The 27497-nt window shown below is 47.0% G+C and overlaps 1 long non-coding RNA gene across 1 annotated transcript; it reads left to right on the top strand.

The window, feature by feature from the left end:
* The first annotated feature begins 928 nt into the window (after positions 1-928).
* Positions 929-19027, top strand: LOC137525921 (uncharacterized). Its single transcript, XR_011023065.1, has 2 exons — positions 929-1021; positions 17687-19027. It is a non-coding gene; the product is annotated as an uncharacterized lncRNA (long non-coding RNA).
* Positions 19028-27497: the final 8470 nt, after the last annotated feature.

Here is a 27497-nt window from a genome sequence, read left to right as displayed (position 1 = left end):
GTAATCACATATATATATATATACCACATCACATATTCAAACTACCCAATGACAGGCTTTCAAATCCTCTTAAGCCAATCCCCGTCCGTTATATCAAAAGCGGACCTAATGGGGAACTTGTGTACAAGTATATGGACCAATGGCGAGAGACACTCACCTGTGCCGTGCGTCCGTCCCACCTGGCACACCGGCCTCGGTTCAGCCTCTGGGGGACGGACACACGGCACAGGTGAGTGTCTCTCGCCATTGGTTAAGTGACAAGACAATATACTCTGTACAGCGCTGCGTGATATGTCAGCGCTATATAAATACTACATAATAATTCCAGAGAGTGGCACCTGACAGCACTTAGGATGTTACCTCTCGTGATACATTTCAGAATGTTAATCAGGGAGAGGAAAGATTTTCCAATGGGCACACACTGGCTAAATCATTTATAAATATTGTAAAAAAAAAAAAAAAAGTTATTATTGATTTTCAGTAGAGTGACACAACCAGCCACTATTGGAGCCAAAATGCCTTCCCATCCTTAATGTTGTGTTCCTAGTGAATGAGCCCCTATGTGGAAGCCTGCAGCAGGTAGTCAGATCTCAGTAGCATGTCACCAGCAATGTAGCTGATCAGGGTCACTCCCCAGACTGATCACTAGACAGGTGCAGATCTCCAGATGCAGCACTTACACAGAGATCTGTGCTCTGAGCTATTACAGGCTAACCAGCAGCATCTACTCACACCAAGCAGCCTTCCTAGCTAGCTCTGCAGCTGTGGCTGATGACGTATCACATGGTTTGTATACAGTACTTCCGGGCTGCTGAACCTCGCTGTATGCTCTGCTCTGTCCATGGAGATTGCCCCCAGCTCCCTCTACTGGCCAGGCGTGTGTATAGCACTGGGCCAGCGCGATGCATTGTGGGGAGGCGATTAGAATAAAAGGCGGGTGCTGAACAGAGGGAAACACTATATATGGCAGCATGTGCGCAGAGCAGAGATGTATGCAGAGCAGAGCGGATCGCTACAAGCGGTGAGTGATTAGGCATGTGTGACGTACGCAGGCTGGTGGTAACGTCCCTAGTAGAGGGGATGCGCTGCATGAAGGGGAGAGCCGCGGGGAGGGCAGCCCGACCTCTCCCTCCCTCTCCCAGGGCTGCCCTCCGTGCTCCCCCCTCCAGACTTCATAGAGCAATGCGCAGCCTGTACCACTCCCCGCCCTGCGTTCCCATCGCCTCTGCTCTCTGTAATACGCTGATACACACGCTGCTTCCGGCTAAACAGGACATACAGCGTGTGTATCATAGAGATGGGAAGTTCGGATCTTTTCAATGATCCGGATGATTCGAATCGGATCATTGAAGAGATCCGGATCTTTGATCCGAATCTCGGATCATTTTACTACCGGAAGCAGTCGGGGTGAAATGAACAGCAGGACAGGTCTGTGGACAGGAGAAGGGGAGGGAGTGGACACACAGAGAAGGGGAGAAGATGGACAGAGGGCAGGGAGTGGACAGAGAAGGGAGGAGGGACGAGCAGAGAGCAGAAATGTTTGCACGTAATACCCACATGCTGAAGTCATATGCTTTACATATATTTCACCTATATGTTCATCTGTACACTTTGAAAGAAAAGGTCGCACAGTGAAAGAAAGCATTCCCAGAAGATAAGTGCAGCTGTTTAGTGCCGAGTGCAGGAGGATCATATTGCCTTTCAATCACACTGTCTGCAAAGTTACTGAGCTGTGCTGAGCCAAAAGCTTCCAATGTGTTCACTGTGCAGCACTACGGAACAGCCAGCCTATAATGAGCAGCACGTTGCAGCCAGTATGTGGGCTCTACACATATCTGGCAGTGGCACCCATGTCCCCTTTCTCTCATCTACCTGTCCCTGCAAGGCTGCCTCCCTTCCAACAGAGCGATCCCTGCTTCCAGGACCCCGCTGCCCGCTGAGAGGGGGCGTGTCGCTCCTGGCCCCGCCCCTTTTGCGATCCGAATCACTCATTTTGATGATTCGGATGATCGACTCATAAAATAGATTCGGATCAAAGATCCGAATCGTTCATGATCCGGACAACACTAGTGTATCAGCGTATTCCAGAGAGCAGAGGAGCAGCGGCGATGGGACCGCAGGGAGGGGAGTGGTACAGGCTGCGCATTGCTCTATGAAGTCTGGAGGGGGGAGCACGGAGGGCAGCCCTGGGAGAGGGAGGGAGAGGTCGGGCTGCCCTCCCCGTGGCTCTCCCCTCCATTAGGGGGGCACCTACCTAATACTGGGGGGCACCTACCTATCTAACCTATACTGGGGAACCTACCTAATGTAACCTATACTGGGGAGCAGCTACCTAATCTAACCAATACTGGGGAGCAGCTACCAATCTAACCAATACTGGGGAGCAGCTACCTATCTAACCTATGCTGGGGGGCACCTACCTATCTAACCTATGCTGGGGGGGGCAGCTACCTATCTAACCTATGCTGGGGGGGGCAGCTACCTATCTAACCTATGCTGGGGGGGCAGCTACCTATCTAACCTATGCTGGGGGGGGCAGCTACCTATCTAACCTATGCTGGGGGGGGCAGCTACCTATCTAACCTATGCTGGGGGGGGCAGCTACCTATCTAACCTATGCTGGGGGGGCAGCTACCTATCTAACCTATGCTGGGGGGCAGCTACCTATCTAACCTATGCTGGGGGGCAGCTACCTATCTAACCTATGCTGGGGGGCAGCTACCTATCTACCCTATGCTGGGGGGCAGCTGCTGGGGGGCAGCTACCTATCTACCCTATGCTGGGGGGCAGCTACCTATCTACCCTATGCTGGGGGGCAGCTACCTATCTACCCTATGCTGGGGGGCAGCTACCTATCTACCCTATGCTGGGGGGCAGCTACCTATCTACCCTATGCTGGGGGGCAGCTACCTATCTACCCTATGCTGGGGGGCAGCTACCTATCTACCCTATGCTGGGGGGCAGCTACCTATCTAACCTATGCTGGGGGGCAGCTACCTATCTAACCTGTATTGGGGGCACCTACCTACCTACCTACCTAGCTAGCCTATACTGGTGGCGACTATACTGGCTACCTATATTAGCCCACTGCCTTACAGTTACATTAGTTACCCCCACCCATGTCAAGTCATGTCTACACCAATTTTTTTTGCCGCTGCGCGCTTCGCTTTTTTGGGGGAGAGGGGGGTGTCGGTGAATTATCTGTACCGGGTGTCAAACACCCTAGCTACGCCACTGTTGGGGGCACCTACCTAGCTAGCCTATACAGGTGACAACTATACTGGCTACCTATATTGGAGACACCTACCTAACCTACCTATACTGGGGGCATCTACCTTTCTAACCTATGCTAGGGGCAACTATTCTGGCTACCTATATTAGAGGCACCCACCTAGCTAACCTGTACTGGGGGCACCTACCTATCTAACCTATACTGGGGGCACCTATACTGGCTAACCTATACTGGGGGCAACTATACTGGCTAACCTATACTGGAGGCACCTACCTGGCTAACCTATACCGGAGTCAACTATAGTGGCTCACCTATACTGGGGGGACCTATAGCTGGCTACCTATACTGGGGTACCTATTCTGGGCTATCTATACTGAGTGCAACTAGACCTGGCTAACCTATACTGCGGGCACCCACATTGTTACACCCTTGCCCTGGGTGCATTTTAGCCTGGAAACTGCACTGCCTAGGGGCCCCCCTCCTTCCATCAGCGGCGGGAGGTGCGGCATATACAGGAAGCTCCGGTGGGGTAATCAGCCGCTATAGGTTCAGTTGTCTCCGGGCTACGCTGTCTCCTCTCTGTATTCCTGCTCGCACCACTTCCTGGTTTATTGCGAGCAGCAATACAGAGAGGAGACACCGTAGCTCGGAGGCAGCTGAACCTCTAGCGGCTGATTACCCCGCCTGAGCTTCCTGTATATGCCGCTCTCTCGCCGCTGATGGGAGGGGGGACCCCAGGTAAGGCAGGGGTGATGGGAGTCGGGACCCTACCCCACTAACTACCCGGCTACCTAACTGCCCAGCCGCCCACCCCGGCTACCTAACTGCCCAGCCGCCCACCCCGGCTACCTAACTGCCTACCCAGTGCAGTGCCTGCACTGCAAATAGTGTACCAGCCTGCCCAACCACCCTCCCTCCAGGTAAATGTTAGCCCACTATATACCTAACTACATATACTGCATTTTGTGGCGAAATCTGGCGACAATCTCGTTGCCTATTGTGTGGCAATCTGCCAATAATCTGGTTGCATATTGTGTGGAAATCTGCCAATAATGTGGTTGCATGTTGTAGGGAAATCTGCCGACAATGGCATGCGGAAATACTGAAAACAGCTCACTTTACCGACCTCTTAGCAAAGTCTCCATTCATAAAGGCTCTTTCCGCATGCGAAGCTGACATTTCCGAGCAGAGCGATAAATCACTGCCTTGTGTGGTGATTATCATAAAAAAATGTAACAAACTGTCAATTCATAAAGATTACCGCAAGCGGTATGAGGACAGGGAATACCGCCCCCTCTGATGTGGCGATAACAATGTTAAGCTAATGGAGACACAGACCTCCCAGGCAGCTGCAGTAGAGCGGAACACGGAGAAATTTATCAACTCCGCAGCTTCTCCTGTTTCCGCAAGCCTACCGCCAGCCTAGTTCGGGAAATCTCCGCACTCCTATCGCAACTGTATCCTTTTCTATGAATGTCCACACAGAAGTATAAATACCGGCAGCAGTGTTTTTCCGCACTGAGTCTCATTACCGACAACACCTTTATGAATGATACCCAATCTGGTTGCAGGTTGTAGGGAAATCTGCCGACAATCTGGTTGTAGGGAAATCTGCCGACAATCTGTTTCCAGGACCCCGCTGCCCCCCCCCCTCCCCCTCAGGGCAGCGGGGTCCTGGAAGCAGAGCAGAGATGGATCGCTCTTTTGGAGGGGAGCCAGCCTTGCAGGGACAGGTAGATGAGGGGACATGGGTGCCACTGCCAGATATGTGTAGAGCACACATACTGGCTGTAATGTGCTGCTCATTATAGGCTGTCTGTTCCATAGTTGTGCACAGTGAACACATGGGAATGTTTTGGCTCAGAAGCACAGCTCAGTAACTTTGCAGACAGCGTGCTGGGCTAGAACGACAGGGCAATGGTAATACAGCAGCAGCTACATGCTGACACTTGTAGTGCTATCTGATGGCTTGCGATACAGCAGCTACAAGTGAACCATGCTGACACTTGTAGTGCTATCTGATGGCTTGCAATACAGCAGCAGTTACCTATAAGACATGCTGATACTTGTAGTGCTCTCTGATGGCTTGCGATACATCAACTTCATGTGAGCCATGCTGACACTTGTAATGCTCTCTGATGGCTTCCAATACAGCAGCAGCTACATGTAAGCCATGCTGACACTTGTAGTGCTCTCTGATGGCTTGCAATACAGCAGCAGCTACATGTAAGCCATGCTGACACTTGTAGTGCTATCTATCATTTAAAGTATACAGATGAACATATAGGTGAAATACATGTAAAGCATATGATTGCAGCATGTGGGTATTGTGTGCAAACAAACATTTCTGCTCTCTGCTCGTCCCTCCTCTGTCCACTCCCTGCCCTGTGTCCATCTTCTCCCCTTCTCTGTGTCCACCCCCCCTCCCCTTCTCCTGTCCACTGCAGGGAAAGTCCTGTCCTGCTAGTCATTTCACCCATGAATGCTTCCCTAGTAAAATGATCCGAGATTCGGATCAAAGATCCGGATCTTTTCAATGATCCGATTCGAATCATCCGAATCATTGAAAAGATCTGGACTTCCCATCTCTACTGGAGGAGACGCTTCTGTTGCTCCGCCCCTGTCTCCAGCCTCACCAGCCCAATCAGAAGCCTGAGGGGAGGCTCCCACTTGTTGAGCCAAGCACGCTAGTTTTGAAGAGATGGGAGCTTGTGGAGTGAGAAGAGGAAAGATTTCAGCACATTCCTGCTTCACAGCTTCACAGAGGGAGGGAGTTCACATATAGCAAGCAGTGCACTGTCACCTCTGTACTGTACAAGGAAAGCACTGCTGCTACCACCCGGGAGAGACATGTGCCTGCAGCCCTGCACACAGTAACAGTGCATCATGACACCGGATGGCTGACAGGTCTGTGCAGTGAGCTGGGACACTTGTTGCTCTGCACAGAGGATGGGGGAGGGGATCTCTGTTCCGTTTCACAGTCCAGGATGGATAACTTGCGGACTGCTGCTCGGTCTGTTTCAGACAATGATCTGATGGTTGTGTGTGTGTGTGTGTGTGTGTGTGTGTTTTCACACGCCTGCCTGTGTTACTCTGGCAACCATGTGGGAAGCCTACATGTGGACAGAACCAATGGCAGACACAGTGAATATGGTGAAGCATATAAGGGGGCACCTTTTACATTAAAGGGGTTCTGTGGGGGGGTTGAAAATGTACACATACCTTGGGCTTCTACTGCGCCCCTGCAGCTGTCATGTCCGGCGCCATCCTCCTACAAACCTTAGCGCCAGTCCTAGTCTGATAGTGGTCTAAGACAAATGGTGCTCGCTCCTGTGCATGTCATTGGGAGCTTACTGCACAGTACATAGTATTCTTGTACTGCACGTATACTCCCAATAACGTGTGCGGGAGCGAGCACAGCCGCAGCTGGATTAGATGCTGAATTACAGGAACAGCGGATCGTTGGAGGATGGTGTGGGACATGACAGCTGCAGAGACTGGTAGAAGCCCCAGGTAAGTGTCAGTTTACTTTTCAACCCCTCCCCACAGAACCCCTTTAAGGGGACAGAGGTGGATGTGGGGTCACAATGCCAAATCTCAAGAGATATCCTGTTGAAATTAATTGGGAATCGGCCTGTGGTGTACAAGCAGCCAACAGATCTCCCTCTGATCAGAAAGAGATCTCTCGGTCAATTTGCTCTTAAATCGTCTGATCTGTGGGCACCTTTTACTCCACTCTTTACATGGTGGGCAAAACTTGTATGTGATAATGAACTGATGACATGATGGTGCGTGTCTATATATTTTTTATTTGAGGTGCAGTATGCTGCCTCTGATTTGACTAGTGCAAGGACTGTTAAACGAATGCCATTGATCCATGGCTTACAGGTTTTTGTTTTTTTTTGTTCTGAAATGTTTTCAGTTGAACTTTAAATTTTGGCTGCTCTGTGGGTCTTGCTGGAAAACATTATATCCATTATATTGGGCTCTTTTCACAAAGCATTACCACATCTGGTATTGGTGAAACCAACTGATTTTACCGATCACCTTCCCAAGTTACAATTCACTAAACTTAGCTCCGCACAGAGAATCACATTTTCCTGACTAGTGATCTCAATTACAGACTTGTGCAGTAATCACCTCAGGAAATGTCAATTCACAAAGATTTCCGCATGTCATTTATTGGCCAAAAGTATCAAAGCAGAAGAAGCTGACAATTGTGCAGGCATCCCTTTAGATGTGCATATTTGTATTGTAGCATACAGAAGAGCTCCCCCTTGTGGCTCCAGCACATCTAAAGGGATGACAGGCTGTGTTATGATGTATCTGAACCTGTACACCCGGCTACAAAGCGGACTATATAAGTCGGCCTGGGACAGTCACAGATCTTCTCTTGGAGGTAGCGCATAGCTAGAGATGTTCCCGATCAAATTGGAAATTCGTGCCCTCCCACGACCAAGTTAGACCTCGTATTGGTAAAGTTAATCCCCGTTGTTATGTAAACTCTGTTGTGTAACTTTTATCTTTGTAATTTTTATATATCTTCTGCACTGTTCCACTTTTTGGAATATTAAATATTTATTTAATAAGCTTGACTTCTGCTGTACTAAGCCAAAGCTCATAGCCTAGAGAAAGAGACTGCAGTGTAATTTGCATTAAAAGTTCAGTGCCTGATTGTGCCTTGCTACTGTGATTGTAGTGTGTGTGGCGTTCCCATATTTGGCCTAAAGCGCAAAAGCTGACCCAAATAAGAAAGCGCCACACTGCATGCAGGCCACTCGACAGCAGAGTGGGAATTGTTGAAGTGTCTAGCAGCAGCTAGTGGTGGCAGTGGGAAGTGTTTTGCGGGGTTACAGCCTTGTGTTAGCTCGACTAAGGCAGCGTCCCCTCTCGAGCTGGTCAAACCCACAGTCGGGAACCGTATCTGCAGGCTGCACAGTCTGGAAAACCACTCACTCACTAAGTGCCACATACCGACCAGGGCTTAATGAATTGAGGCATGTTTGTTCGGTAAATTAACTTCTGCCTCATGGGTGGAAACTTTTTTTTTTTGTGAATTTGGAAAAGTGTAAAATACCGCATGATGTATTTTACCGTCCCAAATGCTTTTACCGAACTGCTTATTGTGAATAGAGCCCATTGACTTAAAATGACATGACCCCTGGCCCTTTTTTGGTATAAACAGGGTGCCCATGATTTTCACCTTCAATACCCTGCCAATTTGATCATAAACGCCGCATTTCACAGATATTGACTTCCACAGAAACCATTGGTGTGGCATGCTGGAAATACTTTGGTTGAAAGGCCTCCATAGGTTGTGTAGTGGAAATGGCGTTTGCTTTCGTGGCAACCCTCCTGGTGGGTTTCTGCAGCTTCTCCCTGCCCCACCCCCAAGAGTATGTGTACCCCCTGGGCCCATGGTCACGGTACACACTCACCTGTCACGCTGGCTTGCCTTCTCCTGTGTCTGGCTTCTTTCTTAAATTGTTACCATTCAGTGTCTGTATCCTGTGATAACACTGTTACTACATGTGGTGGTGTCAAGGGTAGAGTTGGGCGAACAGTTCGGCTGCCCAACCTGTCATTTATGTATGGCTCTTACTACTTCCGGGTCGCAGTGACCCGGAGTAGTACATCTGCGCTGGCCCGGCGGAGCGCGTCCTAGATCGCGCTCCCGTTGCCGGGCACTCTCTGCGCATGTGTGTGATGTCATGAGTGACGTCACACACATGCGTAGAGTGCCTGGCAACGGGAGCGCGATCTAGGACGCGCTCCGCCGGGCCAGCGCAGACGTACTACTCCGGGTCACTGCGACCCGGAAGTAGTAAGAGCCATACATAAATGACAGGTTGGGCACCCGAACAGTTAGGCTGCAGTTCGGCTAACACAGCCGAACTGTTCGCCCAACTCTAGTCAAGGGATACAAGTGCTCACTGTAGGAATTCATAAAGACACAGGGAGAGGTGTTGGTGTGACTGGTGAGCCTGCAACACTCACAGGCCCAGTGAGGGACACATCCTGATTCAGGAGCACTCTCCTTTCTGCAGTGAAACTGAGCTGGGCATTTGCAGTACAAGCTGGCAGGAAGAGCAGCTTCAGGGTGTTTAGAAAATCACTTTAAAGAGAACCTGTATTGAAAAAAAGGGGGGGGGGGGTTTACTTGCGTCGGGAGGGGGCAGCCTCTAGATTCAATTGAGGCTTCCCACGGTGGCCAAGTGATATTTCCCTTCCTGGCTCCAGCACTGGTGCAGTAACTCTTCTTGGCTTGGGCTCAGGTGGAAATGGCCAATCCCAGTAGGATCTGCTCTAATGCGCAGGAACAAGTTGGGTTCAGTTATTTCCAAGCCGAGCACTGCTACTGCACTGGAGTGGGGGAAAGTAAATATTGCAGGTGCTACTGTGCCACAGCCTGACAGATTATTGGCTGTAGCTTTGGAGGGGCCCAGCAAGACTACCATGGGATGAAGCCTTAATCAGATCTAGATGCTTCCACTCCTTAGGTAAATATCTCCCAGGGGCCCTTTTTCTTTCTTTTTTTTGATAGTTTCTTGGAAGGGAATTGTCTCATCCGTCACTGGCTTAGCACTATAGGCGACGCAGAATGCAGTTCTGTTGCTGGCATAGCTTTGTGAAGCCACACCATGCATATTGGCTGCTTCCAGCATCACCTGACCAAGGATAACGGGTGAGTGGTTTTGACTTGCACTTTGTATGCCAGAATAACAGGCAGGCAACTGGCATTGTTTACAACAAAATACATATGGCAGCCTCCATGTACCCCACCTTGGGTTCCCTCTCTCTTAAAGTGGACCCAAATTAAAAATATAGGATTTATAGGAATAAATAAAATCTATTTTCTAAATTATAATAGAAGCCTTTTTTAAGCTGCATGATGACAAATATAAAATATTTTATTGGAGGAACCCCTCCCTTCCTTCCTTTCATATTGCCGGGACACAATCCAGCAGACTGGTGGAGGAGATAAAAAAACAAACAAAACACAGGCTGCTACTGATGATGTCAGAGGGGAGGTGATCTCAGCTTGTGAGATTTCACATAGACTCCGCCCCTGTGAGGGAGGGTAGCTGATGACAAACGCACCCATGATCTAAAACTTCCTAAGCTCAGAAGTAATGGCGGCCACCTGTATAACCGTAGTTATGAAAAGAGGGTGAAAAGCATGCACTGAAATGCTCATAGGCTTGAAGGAGTGGTTATTTATCTGTGTATGTGTCAGTGGTGCAACTAAATATATTTAATAAAAAAGTTTGGTTTGCATCCGCTTTAAGCATGTGTAGACTGCACCTTGTATTCTAAGTAACAGATGGTGAAACTCTGTGGTGGGGGGAGGAGCCTCTGAGAGGAGTTCTGTGGCTGGTACAACTGCAGTGTTGGTGGGACTATGCATATGACTGTGCTGCCTAACCCACTGAGCTACTAATCATCCTGCTCTGCTGAACTTGCCATCTGCCCATACATTTGATTATTGAACTGTTAGCCAGCAAGTATCTGATTTGGGTCAAGGAAATTGTACCATTGTCTTTGCTATTGCTTTAAAGGATACCTGTAATGACAAGTTTCTTACTACCTGGGGCGTCTTTCTGCCAGCCTCCCTGTGCCATCTCTAAACAAGCCTCTGCCCCCCTGCTGTGGCTAAGTTTCTCGCACATTGATGGCCACTGCACCTATGCGGCCCTGGCTGCGCATGTCCTCGTTTGCGTGTTCCCCCCCCCCCCCCCCCCCCCTGCTGAGAGCATCTGCTGCAGTATGAGGCTTTCACATACTGCCCCTGCTCAGGACTCTCCCACCAACAGGAGTGAAGATGAGGACAGTCACGGTCAGGACCACACATGCACAGTGGCTATCCACTTGTGATAACTTGGCAGGGACCGAAGGATCGTTCAGAGATGGCACAGGGGAGCTGTGGGGGATGGCAGATGCCCCAGGTAAGTGACACTGTTTGTCATTATAGGTTTCCTTTAAAGGAGTTGCACAACTTGCAGTGAGTGGGAACCTTGTTTGGCTGCTTTAGGTGACTGAGCATGTAGGTTTGATGCTGTCACAGCCGCCAGCGCACTTACAATCTGGTGTTTGAACCTATGGTTTTCAAGTGTCTAACATAAATTGCTCCTCCTCTGTTACAGGGTATCACTACAGCTTGTGTTACTTTAACCAGTTCAGGACCATAGGCTTGCAACCCCCTAGTAACCAGGCTATTTTTACAATTTAGTGCTCTGCAGCTTTAATGGCTTGCTGCAGAGCCGTATCACTTGGCACACAAGTGAATGCGCTCCTTTATGCCCACCAACAGAACTTCATTCTTTTTATTTGTATTTTAGATTTCTGGATTATCACTCCCCTCCCTCCCCCCCGACAGCCAATCAGGGCAATCCTCTCTCATAGGCATTAGCCTATGACACAGCTGTCCCCAGTACAGCGCTGCAGTAGATCGCAGCGCTGTACAATGTAAGTATACTGATAGCGGAGCTCTGTCACTCAAGCAGGGATGCGCACAATCTCCTATAAAACCCGGCCCAGGAGTTGATGCCTTTCGGCATTAGGTGGTTTTAGTGCTGCCACCTTCCCAATGCCTTAGGTGGTCGGGAAGGGGTTAAAGGGAATGTGAAGTGACAGAAATACAGCAGCTGATGTCTTCATTCTCTACCATGCAGGTTTGGCTTCTGTGCTGTAGAGATGGCTCGAACCTCCAATTTTAGGTTTGCGAGCTTCTGAAAAAGTTTGTGAACCGCCATAGACTTCAATGGGCAGGCAAACTTTCAAAACTTCACACATTAATTCTGGCCAGAAAAGTGATGGAAAAGATTTTTCAAGGGGTCTAACACCTGAAGGGGGGCATGGCGGAGTGGGATACACGCCAAAAGTCTCAGGGAAAAATCTGGATTTGACGCACAGCAGCGTTGTAAGGGTAGAAATCGCATTGCATGCTAAATTGGAGGCATAAAGTGCTTTCAAACAACGTGTGTACGTCAATCAGGCAGTGTAATTAGTGTACTACTTCACACTGACAGACCAAACTCTGTGTAACGCACCGCAAACAGCTGTTTGGGTAGTGACGGCTGTGCTGGACTGGTGCACACATTGGCGAGAGTGCAGGCGATAGCGTTTTCAAGCCCATATGGTCGCTGGGTTGAGGTAGCGCAATGATAGAACAGTAGTGACTATCCAGCTGATCGAATTTGGTCTGTCCACAATGAAGCAGCGACCTTATCTTGGGTGTGCCCCTAACACTTTCATATAGCAGGCGGTCATTGCTTCATTGTGATACGCAAGCCCCTTCACCGCGGCAAGGTAACGATCACGAAAGGGAATTGACACATGCACGTGCTTTTTGTTTTGCTGTTGCAGTGCAGCCAGAAAAATTAGGCAGACGTACAGCAGAAAAAATGTGTTTGGTAGCGGCCTTAAAAATTCAGGAATCCACTTGGAGTCCTGGACCCAGTTGGTGGTGGCAGAGAAGGCAGTCAAGCGGCCTGCAGGCAGAGATGCTGTGTGGGGACAACTTAGTCTTGGGGCAGGTAGTCACACGGTGTGCAGGCAGAGCTGCTGTGTGTGGGGGACTGACTTAGTCTTCGGGCAGGCAGTAGCCCTCTGGGATCCATGCCTCATTCATTTTGCTAAAGGTGAGGTACTGAACACTTAGGCGACTTATCTTAGTGACAATGCCTCCGCTAAAGGTCCTTTCTTACAGGGTGCTTGAGGCAGGGCAAGACAGAAGTTGGATGGCAAATTGTGACAGCTCTGGCCACAGGTCAAGCCTGCGCACCCAGTAGTCCAGGGGTTCATCGCTGCTCAGTGTCTCCATTCACACTTAAGGTCAGGTAGTCGGCTACCTGCCGGTCGAGGCATTGGTGGAGGGTGGATCCGGAAGGGCTAAGGCGAGACGTTGGACTAAAGAATGTCCGCATGTCCGACATCACCATGAGATCGCTAGAGCGTCCTGTCCTTGCCTGCGTGGACATAGGGGGGGAGGAAGATTACTGGCAGTGGCACCTGTATTCCGTTGTGCTGTGACAGCACCCTTAAATGCACTGTAAAGCATAGTTGCCAGCTTGCTGCATCCTTTCTGTCTTCTAGTGATTTGGAAACATCTCTGCCACAGTGCTTATACCGAGGGTCTAGTAGCGTTGCCACCCAGTACAGGTCATTCCCCTTGAGCTTTTTTTATACAGGGGTCCCTGCATGACACCTGCTGCAGTTCTTCCGTTGCCTCCTCTTTTAAACAAAAAAAAACGTCCTCATCTGACTCTTCTTCCTCCTTCCCCCTCTGTGCTGCCGCAGGTGTTGAGGAAACATCTGGTTCTGCTGATTGATCCCACAACTCTTCCTCCTGTTACTGTTGATGCTCCTCCACAGCTTGATCCACCACTCTATGCACGGCACGCTCCAGGAAGTAAGTGTACGGGCTCAAGTCGTTAATGGTGCCTTCAATGCAACTTAGCAGGTTGGTTACCTTCTCAAACGGCTGCATGAGCCTGCATGCATTTCGCATCAGTGTCCAGTGGTTGGGCCACAACATCCCCATGTCCCCAGATTGTGTCCTTCTACTGTAATTGTAGAGGTACTGGGTGATGGCTTTCTCCTGTTCCAGCAGGCGAGAGAACATGACCAGGGTCGAATTCCAGGGAGTTGGGCTATCCAATATCAAGCGTCTCACCAGCAAGTTGATTCCCCACTGAATGTCCCCAAAGCATGCCATGGCCGTGTAAGACCGCCTGGAATACCCACACAACTTCCTGGCCTGTTTCAGGCCTTCCTCTAAGCCTGGATACTTTGACACAAATCTTTGAATGACTAGATTGAGCACATGTGCCATGCAGGGTACATGTGTCAGCTTTCCCAAATTCAAAGCTGAAATGAGATTGCTGCCGTTGTCACACACCACATTGCCGATCTCCAGCTGGTGCAGGGTCAGCCACTGATCCACCTGTTAAGAGCAGCCAGGAGAGCTGCTCCAGTGGGACTCTCCGCTTTGAGGTAAGAAGACCTGTCTAACATGGCGTGACACCATCATACCTGGCATGCAGTATAGGCCCTGGGAATCTGGGACTGTGTAGCTGGAGAGGAGATCACAGCACAAGTAGAGTTGAACTGCCACTCAGCCAAGGAGGAGGAGTATGACAGCAAAGAGGATGTAGCAGGAGGCCTGTCTGCAAGCCGTGGAGGTGCCACAAGTTGGTCCGCTGCACAGCCATGTACTCCCTGCTTGCCATCGGTCACCAGGTTGACCCAATGGGCTGTGTAAGTAATGTAGCGGCCCTGACCATGCTTGGCAGACCAGGCATCCATGGTCAGGTGGACCCTTGTCCCAATGCTGTGTGCCAGGGATGACACCACTTGCCACTTCATGGTACAGTTTGGGTATCACCTTTTTAGATAAATAATTGCGGCCTGGCATCTTCCACTGCAGTGTCCCAATGGCCACAAATTTACAGAAGGCCTCAGAGTCCACCAGCTGGTATGGTAACAGCTGGCGAGCTAACAGTTCTGCCACGCCAGCTGTCAGACGCTGGACAAGGGGGTGACTGGCAGAAATTTGGCTCCTTCCACTCAAAGATTTCCATCACGGACACCTGGCTGCTGTGGGCAGAGGAGCAGGAACCGCTCAAGGGCAGAGTGGAGGAGGGTGGCTGAAGATGCTGCACTTGGAGGAAGAGGGTGGCTCTTCTTTTGTGTGGCTTCTGCTCAGGTGCTCCTCCCATTGCAGTTTGTGCCTTTTTCTCCATGTGCCTTCGTAAGGCACTTTTCCCTACGTGAGTGTTCGCCTTTTTTTGGAGGCAGAGACAACAGATGGCATTGCTCCGATCTGCTGCAGACGCATGAAGAAAATTCCAAACCGCTGAGCCCCCCTGGGGTGATGGCACTATGGTGGCATCAGCAGCTGACGTTGAAGGGCATGTTGGCTGGCTGTCCATAGGTGGCGATACATGGCGCCGGATACTGACACCAGCTGTTTCTGACAAGCTTTCAGCAACTAGTCTCCTACTCCTCTCTGACTCCCCCTCTGATCTGTCCCATGTTCATCTCCTCTATTGAGAACATGCTTGGGATCCGTATCGTCCTCATCACAATAATCCTGCCCAGCTTTGCTTGCCTCAAACTGCACCGACAGCAGGTACTTCATCATCTTCACATGTTACGTCCATAGTGTCGCCGCCTAACTCAGACATATGAGGTGGTGTAAATTGCTTAGCTCCTTCATCTGGTTGTAACAATGGCTGTGAATTGGTTAATTCCCCACCAAATAACTTCTGCGAAGTGTCAAATGCTAGTGGATGTGGTGCTTGTAGTAGTGCTGGTGGCTGTGGAAGATGAAGTGCTCTGTTAGTCAACCATGTCCTGACAATCTTGGGAGTTGATAGGACGTGCCTTCTTCTGAGCACTGTACTTTGGTCGAGGGCCGCACAAAATCACATCAACCCGACCTCGCACAGACCTGCCGGGTGGCCTTCCTCTGGGTCTACCTCTACCTGTTTTGTCCGTTGTCTATATTGGGGGGGGGGGGGGGGGAAGAGAATGAAGTGAAAGGTATGCACTGACTTGACTAATACAATGTGCAGTCACACAGGTGCAGTTAACAGGTATGCACGGAGTGGTATATCGCACTGCGTGCACTCACGTAGGTGGATGCACTGAACACAACAGGTAGGTATATGCAGTGATGGGTATTACAATGTGCACCTGTCACACACAGACAGGTAGCAGACAGGCACAGTGACACTGCGTGCGCTCACGTAGGTGGGTGCACTGTGAACAGGTAGGTAGGAATATGCAGTACTGGGTATTACAATGTGCAGCTGCCTGACACACACAGGTAGTGTGGCAGTGGCACACACAGTATGAATTATCAAGTCTGTCTATGCAACACAAGTGTCAGTGGGACACACAGGAAAAAAATAGATTGGCTCTCCAAAGAGATGTTGTGGGGTGCTATATTTTTTTTTTTTTTCAATAAGAATCAGTAAGGAGCCTAACTAATCTTTCCCTATGAGTCTGCTCTGTCTGCAGCAGCTGTCCCTTCTCTATTTACTGCAGGCACACAAGTGAGTATAATGGCTGGCAGTGCCTGCCTTTTATAAGGGTGGGAGTGGCTCCAGGAGGGAGTGTAGCCTGATTGGCTACAATGTGCCTGCTGACTGTTTAGAGGGTCAAAGTTGACCCTAATGGTGCACTATGCGGGTGAACCAAACTTCCAGAAAAGTTCCCGGTTCGCCGCGATCGCGAACCATGGAAGTTCATCGGCGAGCCGTTCGGGCCATCTCTAGTTGTAATTAGGAGAAATGGGAAAAATGTGTGGGGGTTTTATCTAGTCACTTTTTTGTTTTACTTTAAAACTATAATTGCTGTTAAAAGACATACAATAATTCTGAGCAAGAAGCACCACCCAAAGAGCCCAATTTGTAGTGAAGATAAGTAGAGATCATTTAGAGGTGATAATTAGTGAGTTATTGGCAAATGGATAGCAGGCACACTGGAATTTTAAAATTGCTTTGGTCCATTAGGGGAAACACCTTTTCAGTGGTAAAGTAGTTGAGGTTAGAGCAGGGCATCAGGAGCAACTGTACTTTGTGGGAAGGTTGGACATGAGTTTTATGGCCCAGGACCATCTGACTGCTACTGGCCATGTTAGTGTCTCCACAGGGAAGTGCTTGTACATGTTCTACTGGGCATGCTTTAACTAAAAGTAGACATGCAACCTCTCCCTTAAAGCGGACCCAAACCAAACATTTTTTTTTTTTTTTAATTAAAAATATTTAGTTGCACCACTCTGACACATTCAAAGATAAATAAACACTCCTTCAAACCTATGATCATTTCAGTGCATGCTTTTCACCCTTCTCTTTTCATAACTAGGGTTATACAGGTGGCAGCCATTAGCAATTCCTCCATTGCCGGACACCATCTACTCCACCAGTTTGCCAGATTTTTTTCCCGGCAATTTGAAAGGAAGGGGAGGGGTTCCTCCAATAAATGTAAAATATTTTATATTTGTCATCATGCAGCTGAAAAAAGGCTGCTATATATTATAATTTAGAAAATAGATTTTATTTCTGAAATCTTGTATTTTTAATTTGAGTCCACTTTAACCCTTGTAAGCACCAGAGCTTGAGCAATAGTTTGGGGCCCAATGCTGTACAGACACTTCTCTAGTCTACGCTAACAGTGTTCTGCTGATGAGGAGGAGGTACAATGACAGTTGGCAGGGGGAGTAGGGCAACAATGCCCTCAGCGTGCAATTTGCCAATCTGATCTCTTGCTGACTCATAGAGGGGATCGGTGCCTGCTGTACACATGTTCATTCTCAGTAGAGGCAGCTCCCATCTAACGTGTACAAGGCATTTCTATGGAATTGTACTATTTGCTAATCTGGTTTAATGATGTATCATGAAGCTTGCCTTGTATGCCTATAGTAATTGTATTTGTTTGTATTTTCAGTTATGTGGGGAAAGCCAAAGAAGAGGCTAAGAGTGGCAACATCTCGCAAGCTATCAAATATTTTCAAAGAGCCAACTCAATACACCCCACTGAGAATCTCAAAGGTCAAATTTCACCCCTTAAAGCCTTACAGCTGTCAAATGCTGAACAACCGGATTGTTTAATGCTGAATGCTTAACGTTGAACGTTGTTTAATGAATTGTATGAATACCAAAAAGGTGTGTCCTTTTTATACAGTTTGTGCCGAGATGGGAAGAAAAGGAGGGATTTTGGCCGATATGGGGCTTGGCAAATCCATCCAAGTAATTTCCTTCCTCTCTGGTATGATTGATTCAAAACAAATCAAAACAGTGCCTTTGATTATGCCAGCAACGCTAGTTAGCAATTGGGTGGAGGAGATAAGAAATTGGACTCCAGACATGCAGTTCAGAATATTCCATGGGGCTGAGAGAAGACTAAAGACCTAGAGAAAATACAGAAAGAAGGTGGCATAATTATATCTACATACAGAATGATACTAAATAACTGGCAGCAAGTGTCTTCCTATAATGGCGCAAAGTTTTATATGGGATTTTATTTTGGATTAGGCTCATAAAATAAAAAAATCCAACCTCCAAAACGGCACAAGCCTGTGCTGCTATTTTTGCAAAAAATCGAGTCCTTCTCACTGGTACGTCCAAAACAACTTACAAGAGTTGTGGGCTTTATATGACTTTGCCTGCCAAGGAACGCTGCTTGGAACTGCAAAGACCTTTACAATGGAGTATGCAAAGCCAATTACAAGGGCTAGAGAGAGACGCAACACAAGATGGAAAAACACTTGGGCTAAAGCTTTCCGAGAATTTGCTGAAAATGATACAACCTTATTTCCTAAGGAGAACAAGACTTGCAGAAGAAAACCTCATCAGAAGGGAAGCTCATGCCCTCTCTCACCAGAAACAATGACTTTATATTGTGGGTGTATCTATCACCAGTCCAAGAAGTGGCCTACAAATGCATGATTAGAGATCTTTGCTTCATGTTCTACCTGAGACCATCAGTTGCCATTGGATGATCATTACAGGTTCACTAGCTATATGCTTACTCTTCTGCAAGCACAGTACTCCATGCATATCGCATGGCTTTGCTGTTCAGCTATAGCATTGAACTGCCTCTAATCATCTGATAAGAGAACCTCTGGGGACTGCAGCCCCTTATAGTTCCAGTAGAAGTGTTATGCCCAGTTTGGGGTAGTATTGGTATTATAGTATTTTCTCGGGGGGTTTTGTGATTCACTGTTTAGTCTATATATGTTTTTATCAATATTTTGTAATAAAGCTTATATACATTTTTTTTCATGCACCCAAGAGCCAATTCTCTCCTTTATTGCTTTTCTATTTTCTTTCAAGTAAATCCTTTAATCAGCAACTATTTCCAGAATAATCAAATTCTTAAAATGAAACTGACACAAAATGTTGGAAACCCATCTGGGAAAAAACATTGCTTACCTCGGGTGTATTTGCCCTGGTGAAGCCTGGGGACCATTTTCTGGCTACAGGGTTATACGGATATGGCTGTGCAGAACTGAACTTCATTCACCATGTATTCTAGCTGTGGAAGAAGCGTTAGACCTAAAAGATAGTATTGCTTAATCTAGTGAGGAAGAGATTTTAGATGCTGAGGCTGAAGAGGAGCTTGACATAATTGTCTCTGCTCTCCTGAGCTGTATAATCTGTGTATGAGTGGCTGCTGAATTGTCTCTGCCCTCCTGAGCTGTATAATCTGTGTATGAGTGGCTGCTGAATTCTCTCCTCTCCTGAGCTGTATAATCTGTGTATGAGCGGCTGCTGAATTGTCTCTGTTCTCCTGAGCTGTATAATCTGTGTATGAGCGGTTGCTGAATTCTCTCTGCTCTCCTGAGCTGTATAATCTGTGTATGAGCGGCTGCTGAATTGTCTCTGCTCTCCTGAGCTGTATAATCTGTGTATGAGCGGCTGCTGAATTCTCTCTGCTCTCCTGAGCTGTATAATCTGTGTATGAGCGGCTGCTGAATTGTCTCTGCTCTCCTGAGCTGTATAATCTGTGTATGAGCGGCTGCTGAATTGTCTCTGCTCTCCTGAGCTGTATAATCTGTGTATGGCCGGCTGCTGAATTGTCTCTGCCCTCCTGAGCTGTATAATCTGTGTATGAGCAGCTGCTGAATTGTCTCTGCTCTCCTGAGCTGTATAATCTGTGTATGACCGGCTGCTAAATTGTGTCTGCTCTCCTGAGCTGTATAATCTGTGTATGAGCGGCTGCTGAATTCTCTGCTCTCCTGAGCTGTATAATCTGTGTATGAGCAGCTGCTGAATTGTCTCTGCTCTCCTGAGCTGTATAATCTGTGTATGACCGGCTGCTAAATTGTGTCTGCTCTCCTGAGCTGTATAATCTGTGTATGAGCGGCTGCTGAATTCTCTGCTCTCCTGAGCTGTATAATCTGTATGAGCGGCTGCTGAATTGTCTGTTCTCCTGAGCTGTATTTTGATTACTGAGGCGCCCAATGGATAAAATATCTCCAAATTCATAAAATGGGGGGTACTGGAAGACTTACCTCCCCAATGATGAAAAATTGCACTCGTTCACATTAAAAAAAATTTATTCTTAATCCACAATACACCTTGCAACGCCTTTCACAGGTCTATAGCCCGCTTCCTCAGGCAACATAAAATTAGGAGCATCAATACTTGTCAAAAAGACAGAGGCACTAAACCTGCTTTTTGACAAATCTTGCTGCTCCTAATTTTGTTGCCTGAGGAAGCGAGCTATAGACCCGTGAAACGCATTGCAAGGTGTATTGCGGAGTAAGAATACATTCTTTTTAATGTGAACGAGTGCAATTTGTCATCATTGGGGAGGTAAGTCTTCCAGTACCCCCTATTTTATGAATTTGGTGATATTTTATTCTTTGGGCACCTTTGTAATAATCACAATGGCGAAGAACACTATAGAAGAAGAAACGCTACCTGAGGAGTGTAGTGCACATACTTCAGAAGAGGGTTATAAGAGGGATAGCTTAGTTGTAACTTCTACTAGTGAGGAAACCACTTGATCCTGTGCATTTCCTATTCTACACTCCCCTTTCACATTGTTTGGCCTATTTGATCTGAGGTCAATACTACTATATGGTCTGCTGTATTTTTTTTCTCTGCTGTTCCTTTTTCTAGGATCAAAGTACATTTCTGCCAGAGTAAAATGAGCAATACATTACTTTTCTCCTGTCTTGCTGTCACTTAGAGTAGGTAGTAATCTGACAACCAACAAGTTTTGAACTAGTCCATCTCTTCATGGGGGATTCTCAGAAAGTATTTGTACAATTATGCTGACCAGCCTCTCTGCTCACTGCACACTCCTTTTGGAAGATGGACAGAGCAACTGCCAGTCACAAACTGCTTTTAAAACTAAACAAAACTTTGAGAATCCTCCATAAGGAGATGGACTAGTCCAAAACCTGTTGGTAATGTCAGATTTCTACTATTTTAAGTGACAGCAACATTGGAGAAAATAACTTAGGACTCATTTTTATTCTGGAAGAAACGTACTTATTTGTGTTTACGTGAATTTTAAATTTACGATTGTGGCCTTTTTTTTTTTTTTTTTAGGAATTGCAAAGGTTGTGTGGAGAAGTGGTGTAGATTTGTTTGTCTTCACACACTGATTTTTAGATGGGATCACACTGTAGTTTTGCAGCACTCTTCCCACAAGAGAAGAGCAGCTGGGTATGCCATGACTTCTTACATAAAGGACAACTGATATTATAGGTATATGAAGGCTGCCATCTTGATTTCCTTGAACAATATAAGCAGCAAATCAGATGTCAAATCTGACAAGATCAGCTGCATGCTTGTTTCTGCTGGTGTTCCCACTACTGCAGCCAAATAGACCAGCAGGGCTACCAGGCAACTGGCAGCCTCCATATACCTCACTTCAGCTGTCCTTTACATAATACCTTATGTCACTTTGAGTCCTTTACAGTGCCTAGCACACAGATAACTATGCTGGTCTTTTTTTTTTTTTTTTTTTTTTAATCTGCCTGAGAGTTAACCACTTACGGACCATGGCCTTTACCCCCCCCCCTCTTCCCCCAAGGACCAGTTCCTTTTTTTTTTTCCATTCAGACCACTGCAGCTTTCACGGTTTATTGCTCGCTCATACAACCTACCACCTAAATGAATTTTGGCTCCTTTTCTTGTCACTAATAAAGCTTTCTTTTGGTGCTATTTGATTGCTGCTGCGATTTTTTTACTTTTTATTATATTCATCAAAGACATGAAATTTGTCAAAAGATTTTTTTTTTTTTTTACTTTCTGTGCTGACATTTTTCAAATAATAAAGTAAAATTTCTGTATACATGCAGCACGAAAAATGTGGACAAACATGTTATTAATAATAAAAAAAAAAACATTCAGCCTATATTGATTGGTTTGGGTAAAAGTTATAGCGTTTACAAACTATGGTGCAAAGTGAATTTTCCCATTTTGAAGCATCTATGACTTTTCTGACCACCTGTCATGTTTCATGAGGGGCTAGAATTCCAGGATAGTATAAATGACCCCATTTTGGAAAGAAGACATCCCAAAGTATTCACTGAGAAGCATGGTGAGTTCATAGATTTTATATTTTTTTTTTTTTGTCACAAGTTAGCGGAAAATGACACTTTGTGACAAAAAAGAAACAAAAAAGTTTCCATTCCTGCTAACTTGCGATAAAAAAATGAAATCTGCCACGGACTCGCCATGCCCCTCTCTGAATACCTTGAAGTGTCTACTTTCCAAAATGGGGTAATTTGTGGGGTGTGTCTACTGTCCTGGCATTTTGGGGGATGCCTAATTGTAAGCACCCCTGTAAAGCCTAAAGGTGCTCATTGGACTTTGGGCCCCTTAGCGCAGTTAGGCTGCAACAAAGTGCCACACATGTGGCATTGCCGTACTCAGGAGAAGTAATCTAATGTGTTTTGGGGTGTATTTTTTACACATACCCATGCTGGGTGGGAGAAATATCTCTGTAAATGACAATTGTGTGTAAAAAAAATTGTCCATTTACAGAGATTTCTCCCACCCAGCATGGGTATGTGTAAAAATACACCCCAAAACACATTAGATTACTTCTCATGAGTACGGCGATACCACATGTGTGGCACTTTGTTGCAGCCTAACTGCGCTAAGGGGCCCAAAGTCTAATGAGTACCTTTAGGATTTCACAGGTCATTTTTGTTTTAAGACTACTCCTCACGGTTTAGGGCCCCTAAAATGCCAGGGCAGTATAGGAACCCCACAAGTGACCCCATTTTAGAAAGACACCCCAAGGTATTCCATTAGGTGTAGGGCGAGTTCATAGATTTTTATTTTTTGTCAAGTTAGTGAAAAATGACACTTTGCAAATTTGATGATAGGTGGTCTATGAGGGGGTGAATTTTGTGGAACTGGTCATAAGCAGGGTGGCCTTTTAGCTGACAGGTTGTATTGGGCCTGATCTGATGGATAGGAGTGCTAGGGGGCGACAGTAGGTGATTGATGGGTGTCTCAGGGGGTGGTTAGAGGGGAAAATAGATGCAATCAATGCACTGGGGAGGTAATCGGAAGGGGGTCTGAGGGTTTGGCTGAGTGATCAGGAGCCCACACGGGGCAAATTAGGGCCTGATCTGATGGGTAGGTGTGCTAGGGGGTGACAGGAGGTGATTGATGGGTGTCTCAAGTTGTGATTAGAGGGGGGGGGGGGGGAAATAGATGCAAGCAATGCACTGGCGAGGTGATCAGGGCTGGGGTCTGAGGATGTGGGTGGGTGATTGAGTGCCCTAGGGGCAGATAGGGGTCTAATCTGATAGGTAGCAGTGACATGGGGTGATTGATGGGTAATTAGTGGGTGTTTAGGGTAGAGAACAGATGTAAACAATGCACTTGGGAGGTGATCTGATGTCGGATCTGCAAGCGATCTATTGGTGTGGGTGATCAGATTGCCCGCAAGGGGCAGGTTAGGGGCTGATTGATGGGTGGCAGTGACAGGGGGTGATAGGTGGTCAGGTGGATAGATGCATACAGTACACGGGGGGGGGGGGGGGGGGGTCTGGGGAGAATCTGGGGGGTGATCAGGGGGCAGTTTAGGGCATTAAAAAAAAATAGCGTTTACAGATAGTGACAGGGAGTGATTGATGGGTGATTGGGTGCAAACAGTGGTCTGGGGGGTGGGCAGGGGGGGGGCAGGGGGGGAAATCAGTGTGCTTGGGTGCAGACTAGGGTGGCTGCTGCCTGCCCTGGTGGTCCCTCGGACACTGGGACCACCAGGGCAGGAGGCAGCCTGTAAAATACACTTTGTATACATTACAAAGTGTATTATACACTTTGTATGCGGCGATCCAGGTGTTAGTAACCCGCCGGCGCTTCCGAACGGCCGGCAGGTTACAGCGTGAGGTGGGCGGAGCCAGTCCCCGGCGGAGGATAGTGTCACGAATGACGCGTTCGCTCCGCCCATGCCCGTACAAGGACCGCCGCCTCTATGCATGCGGCGGTCCTTGCGGGATCCACTTGCCGGCCGCCTCTGCAGTGGGCGGTCGGCAAGTGGTTAAATATCAGGTATGTAAGTGGCTGACTCAGACAGGAAGTGAGCACAGTGTGACCAGGCAAGTGAAACTTTAGGCTGGTTTCACAGTGGGATGTCCCACGTTACAGCAGCCTGTAACACAGCCTAATTCACAGCACTGTAAAATCAATGTGCTGTTCACAGTGCCCACGTTGCGTTACATAGTAACGCAGCACGTTTAAACAAAGTGCTGCATGCTGTACGATATACTGGGCTAAGCCACGTTAGACTGTTTGCACATGCTCAGTAATGTTGGAGGGGGAGGTCTCCCCTCCTCCTCATGGCCAGCCACATGGCTAATTAATATTCACTGCACTGTGGAGACTGGTGGTGGAACTGTAGTGTTGTCCGGATCATGAACGAATCGTTCACTTGATCCGGATCTTTTTTGTGAGTTGATTCATCCGGATCATCACAATGAAAGATTCGGTTCACAATGGATGTCTGTCTGGAAGAAACCGGAACATACAGAATGTACAGTGCAGGGAAAGTCCTGTCCTGCTAGTCATTTCACCCAGTCTGCTTCCCTAGTAAAATGATTCAAATTATTCGGTTCAAAGATCCAGATCTTTTCAATAATCCGATCCAAATCCTTTAAAAGATCCGGACTTCCTATCACTAAGCTGGAGCGGCTGCTTTGAGAGCTGCATAACGCAGCTCAATCTGACGTCTAACTTCAACACCACCATGCGTTGCGTTTGGGACACGTTATGCGACCATAACGTCCCATAAAACGCAACGTCTTGGTGGTAAAGTAGCCTTACTTTTTTAGGTCTGCTTTAGAGCTGTTTCAGCACTGCCTCCTATTTGAAAGTTGGAGCACTAGGCAGTCACATTGAAAAGCACGATGGGAGGTGACAGCCTCGATGTAAAAAGAAAAAGGCAAATTGTTTAAAGACACTGAAGCGAAAAAAATATGATATAATGAATTGGTTGTGTACTATGAATAATTACTAGAAGATTAGCAGCAAAGAAAATATTCTCATACTTTTATTTTCAGGTATATAGTGTTTTTTCTAACATTGCATCATTCTCTAATATGTGCAGATTACACAACACTCAGCATTCAAAATGAGTCTTTCAGAGCAGTCTGTGAAGTAATGACCTCTCCTCTAGCAGATAAAAAGAAAACCGTTCACTTACAGTTGAGATAATAAAAGTCAGATAACAGCCCTCTCCACGACTAACTTAGTCGTAGAGATTAATGGCTTTTTTGCATAGAGATAACAACTGGAGTTTCTTAGCTCTTCCTGTACTGGAAACAATTACACTGATGTATCTGATCTTAATGTTTTATTTCTTAGCTGTACTACACATACAAATCATAATATCATCATTTTTTTTTTCGCTTCAGTGTCTCTTTAAGTGTAACTAAGCAAATATTCCAGTATGTAAACTGTTTATCCTAGTGCAGATTTGTACTGCCCTCTGCATCCCATTGCCATTCCTCATTTACGCTTCTTGGTTACTGCATCACTGACACAGTAATGGATCAGCCACACTATATAAGCGCTTTGCTGAGTGATTAGTGCTTTCTGAGCGCTTTATTAAAGTGGCTCCCATTCAATTTCATAAATTGCATACGTGTAAAAGCGCAGTTTTTGTTGTTTTACAATATTAATGAATGAAACAGAGTTGGACACAATGTTTATATAGATTTTAATGGTTAAATAAAGGCTTGAAAACTTTAGTTTCTTGGCTATGATTATTTGATTTCATGTATTATGTGGAAGAGGGGGACACAAACATGTCATTTGGTTTTTCAGTTTTAGATGGAGGGGAGGGCAAGTGTTTCTCCCAGCTGACTACTCAGATAATGTTTAATACAGTGTTCTCCCCAGAAAAGGTTTCCTGCCGGGTGGCATGAGAAAGTAGCCGGGTGGGGCGAGATGAGAGAATGCCATGGCGGTGCTTCTCTGCACAATTCTGCTTACAGGAGCCGATGACAGCCGGGTGCTCACCAAAACTAGCCGGGTGAAGCACCTGGCTAAAAGGGCCTGGGGAGAACACTGAATATAGTAATTATAAAGCACCATATTACGCAGCGCTGGACAATACATACAATGATTATGGATGATGCATAACAAGGTTATACAACATAGGACAAAGCTGTACAAGGGAAATGGTACAAAATACACAATTGTGCAATTTTGGGCTGGTTAGGTAGGCCCAGAAATAAAAGTGTAAGGTGGTCATAGTAATGGAGCTCAATGATGGGAACAAACTCATGTAAAATACACTATGGAAGAGAGGACTCTACCAAAGGCTTACAATCTAAGGCCTAGGGTCTCAACGTGTGGTACGCCTACCCCTGGGGGTACTTCTGCAGGTTCCAGGGGGTACTCGGGCTTCATATACTTAACCAAGAATAACAAATGTTATCATTTTTCTAAAACTCTAAATGTAAACACCAAACTAGTGTTGTAGCTAATTAAAAGCAATGTTAAATGTTTGGCGATTGTTTAGAACCAATTATCATGTACTTCAATTAAATATATATTTGGCAAGGGGTACTTGTGATAATGTCTACTACACTAGAGGGTACTTTGTGAGTACAGGATGTGCAAAGGGCTACAGGCCAATAAAATGTTGAGAAACACTGGCCTAAGGGAAGGTGGACAGACACACACTAGGTAGGGCTGTAGAATAAGTGAGGAAGCCAAACTTACTTTGACAGAAGTTCCTACAAGCTAGAAATGTAGCAGCATTGTTTGAAGGGTGATGCTGGGTTGTGATCTGTTTTCATAATCGGAAGTCTCTTTCTCAGAAGCAACCATAAACCTTATTGAAATTGGACTAGTGCCCCGAAAGTAGGGAAAAATCTATCCAAAAAGGATAGTTCTTTCCATACCAGGTGTCTTTGTGTGAAGTGTTGAATTGTGACTCCAGATGCTAGTATCACCTGCAGCAAGTCAGTGCATTATATGGACAGAGGTAAAGGGCACCAAGAGCATTTGGTAGTTTGGCCGCAGTGAGATCGGCTCACAGGGTCTGGAGTCAATGAAATGAGCTCCTCACAGAGCTCTGCCATCATATCTATGCCAGAGCGAGTGGCTGGTGGTGGTGGGTCCATGTGGTGTGGTCATTAAAATCTACACCCTGGCAGGAATAAGTGGGCTGGGTGCCAACTAGGGCATAGATTTCAATGACCCTGGTCTGGAAGTGGTTATAGGAATGAAGACTCAAGTGAAGGGGTATAGACTAGACTTCACAAGTGAAA

Source organism: Hyperolius riggenbachi, chromosome 7 (assembly GCF_040937935.1).
Source record: "Hyperolius riggenbachi isolate aHypRig1 chromosome 7, aHypRig1.pri, whole genome shotgun sequence".
Lineage (NCBI taxonomy): Eukaryota > Metazoa > Chordata > Amphibia > Anura > Hyperoliidae > Hyperolius > Hyperolius riggenbachi.
Note: the sequence above shows the minus strand (reverse complement) of the source record. Positions and strands in the feature narration are given on the sequence as shown.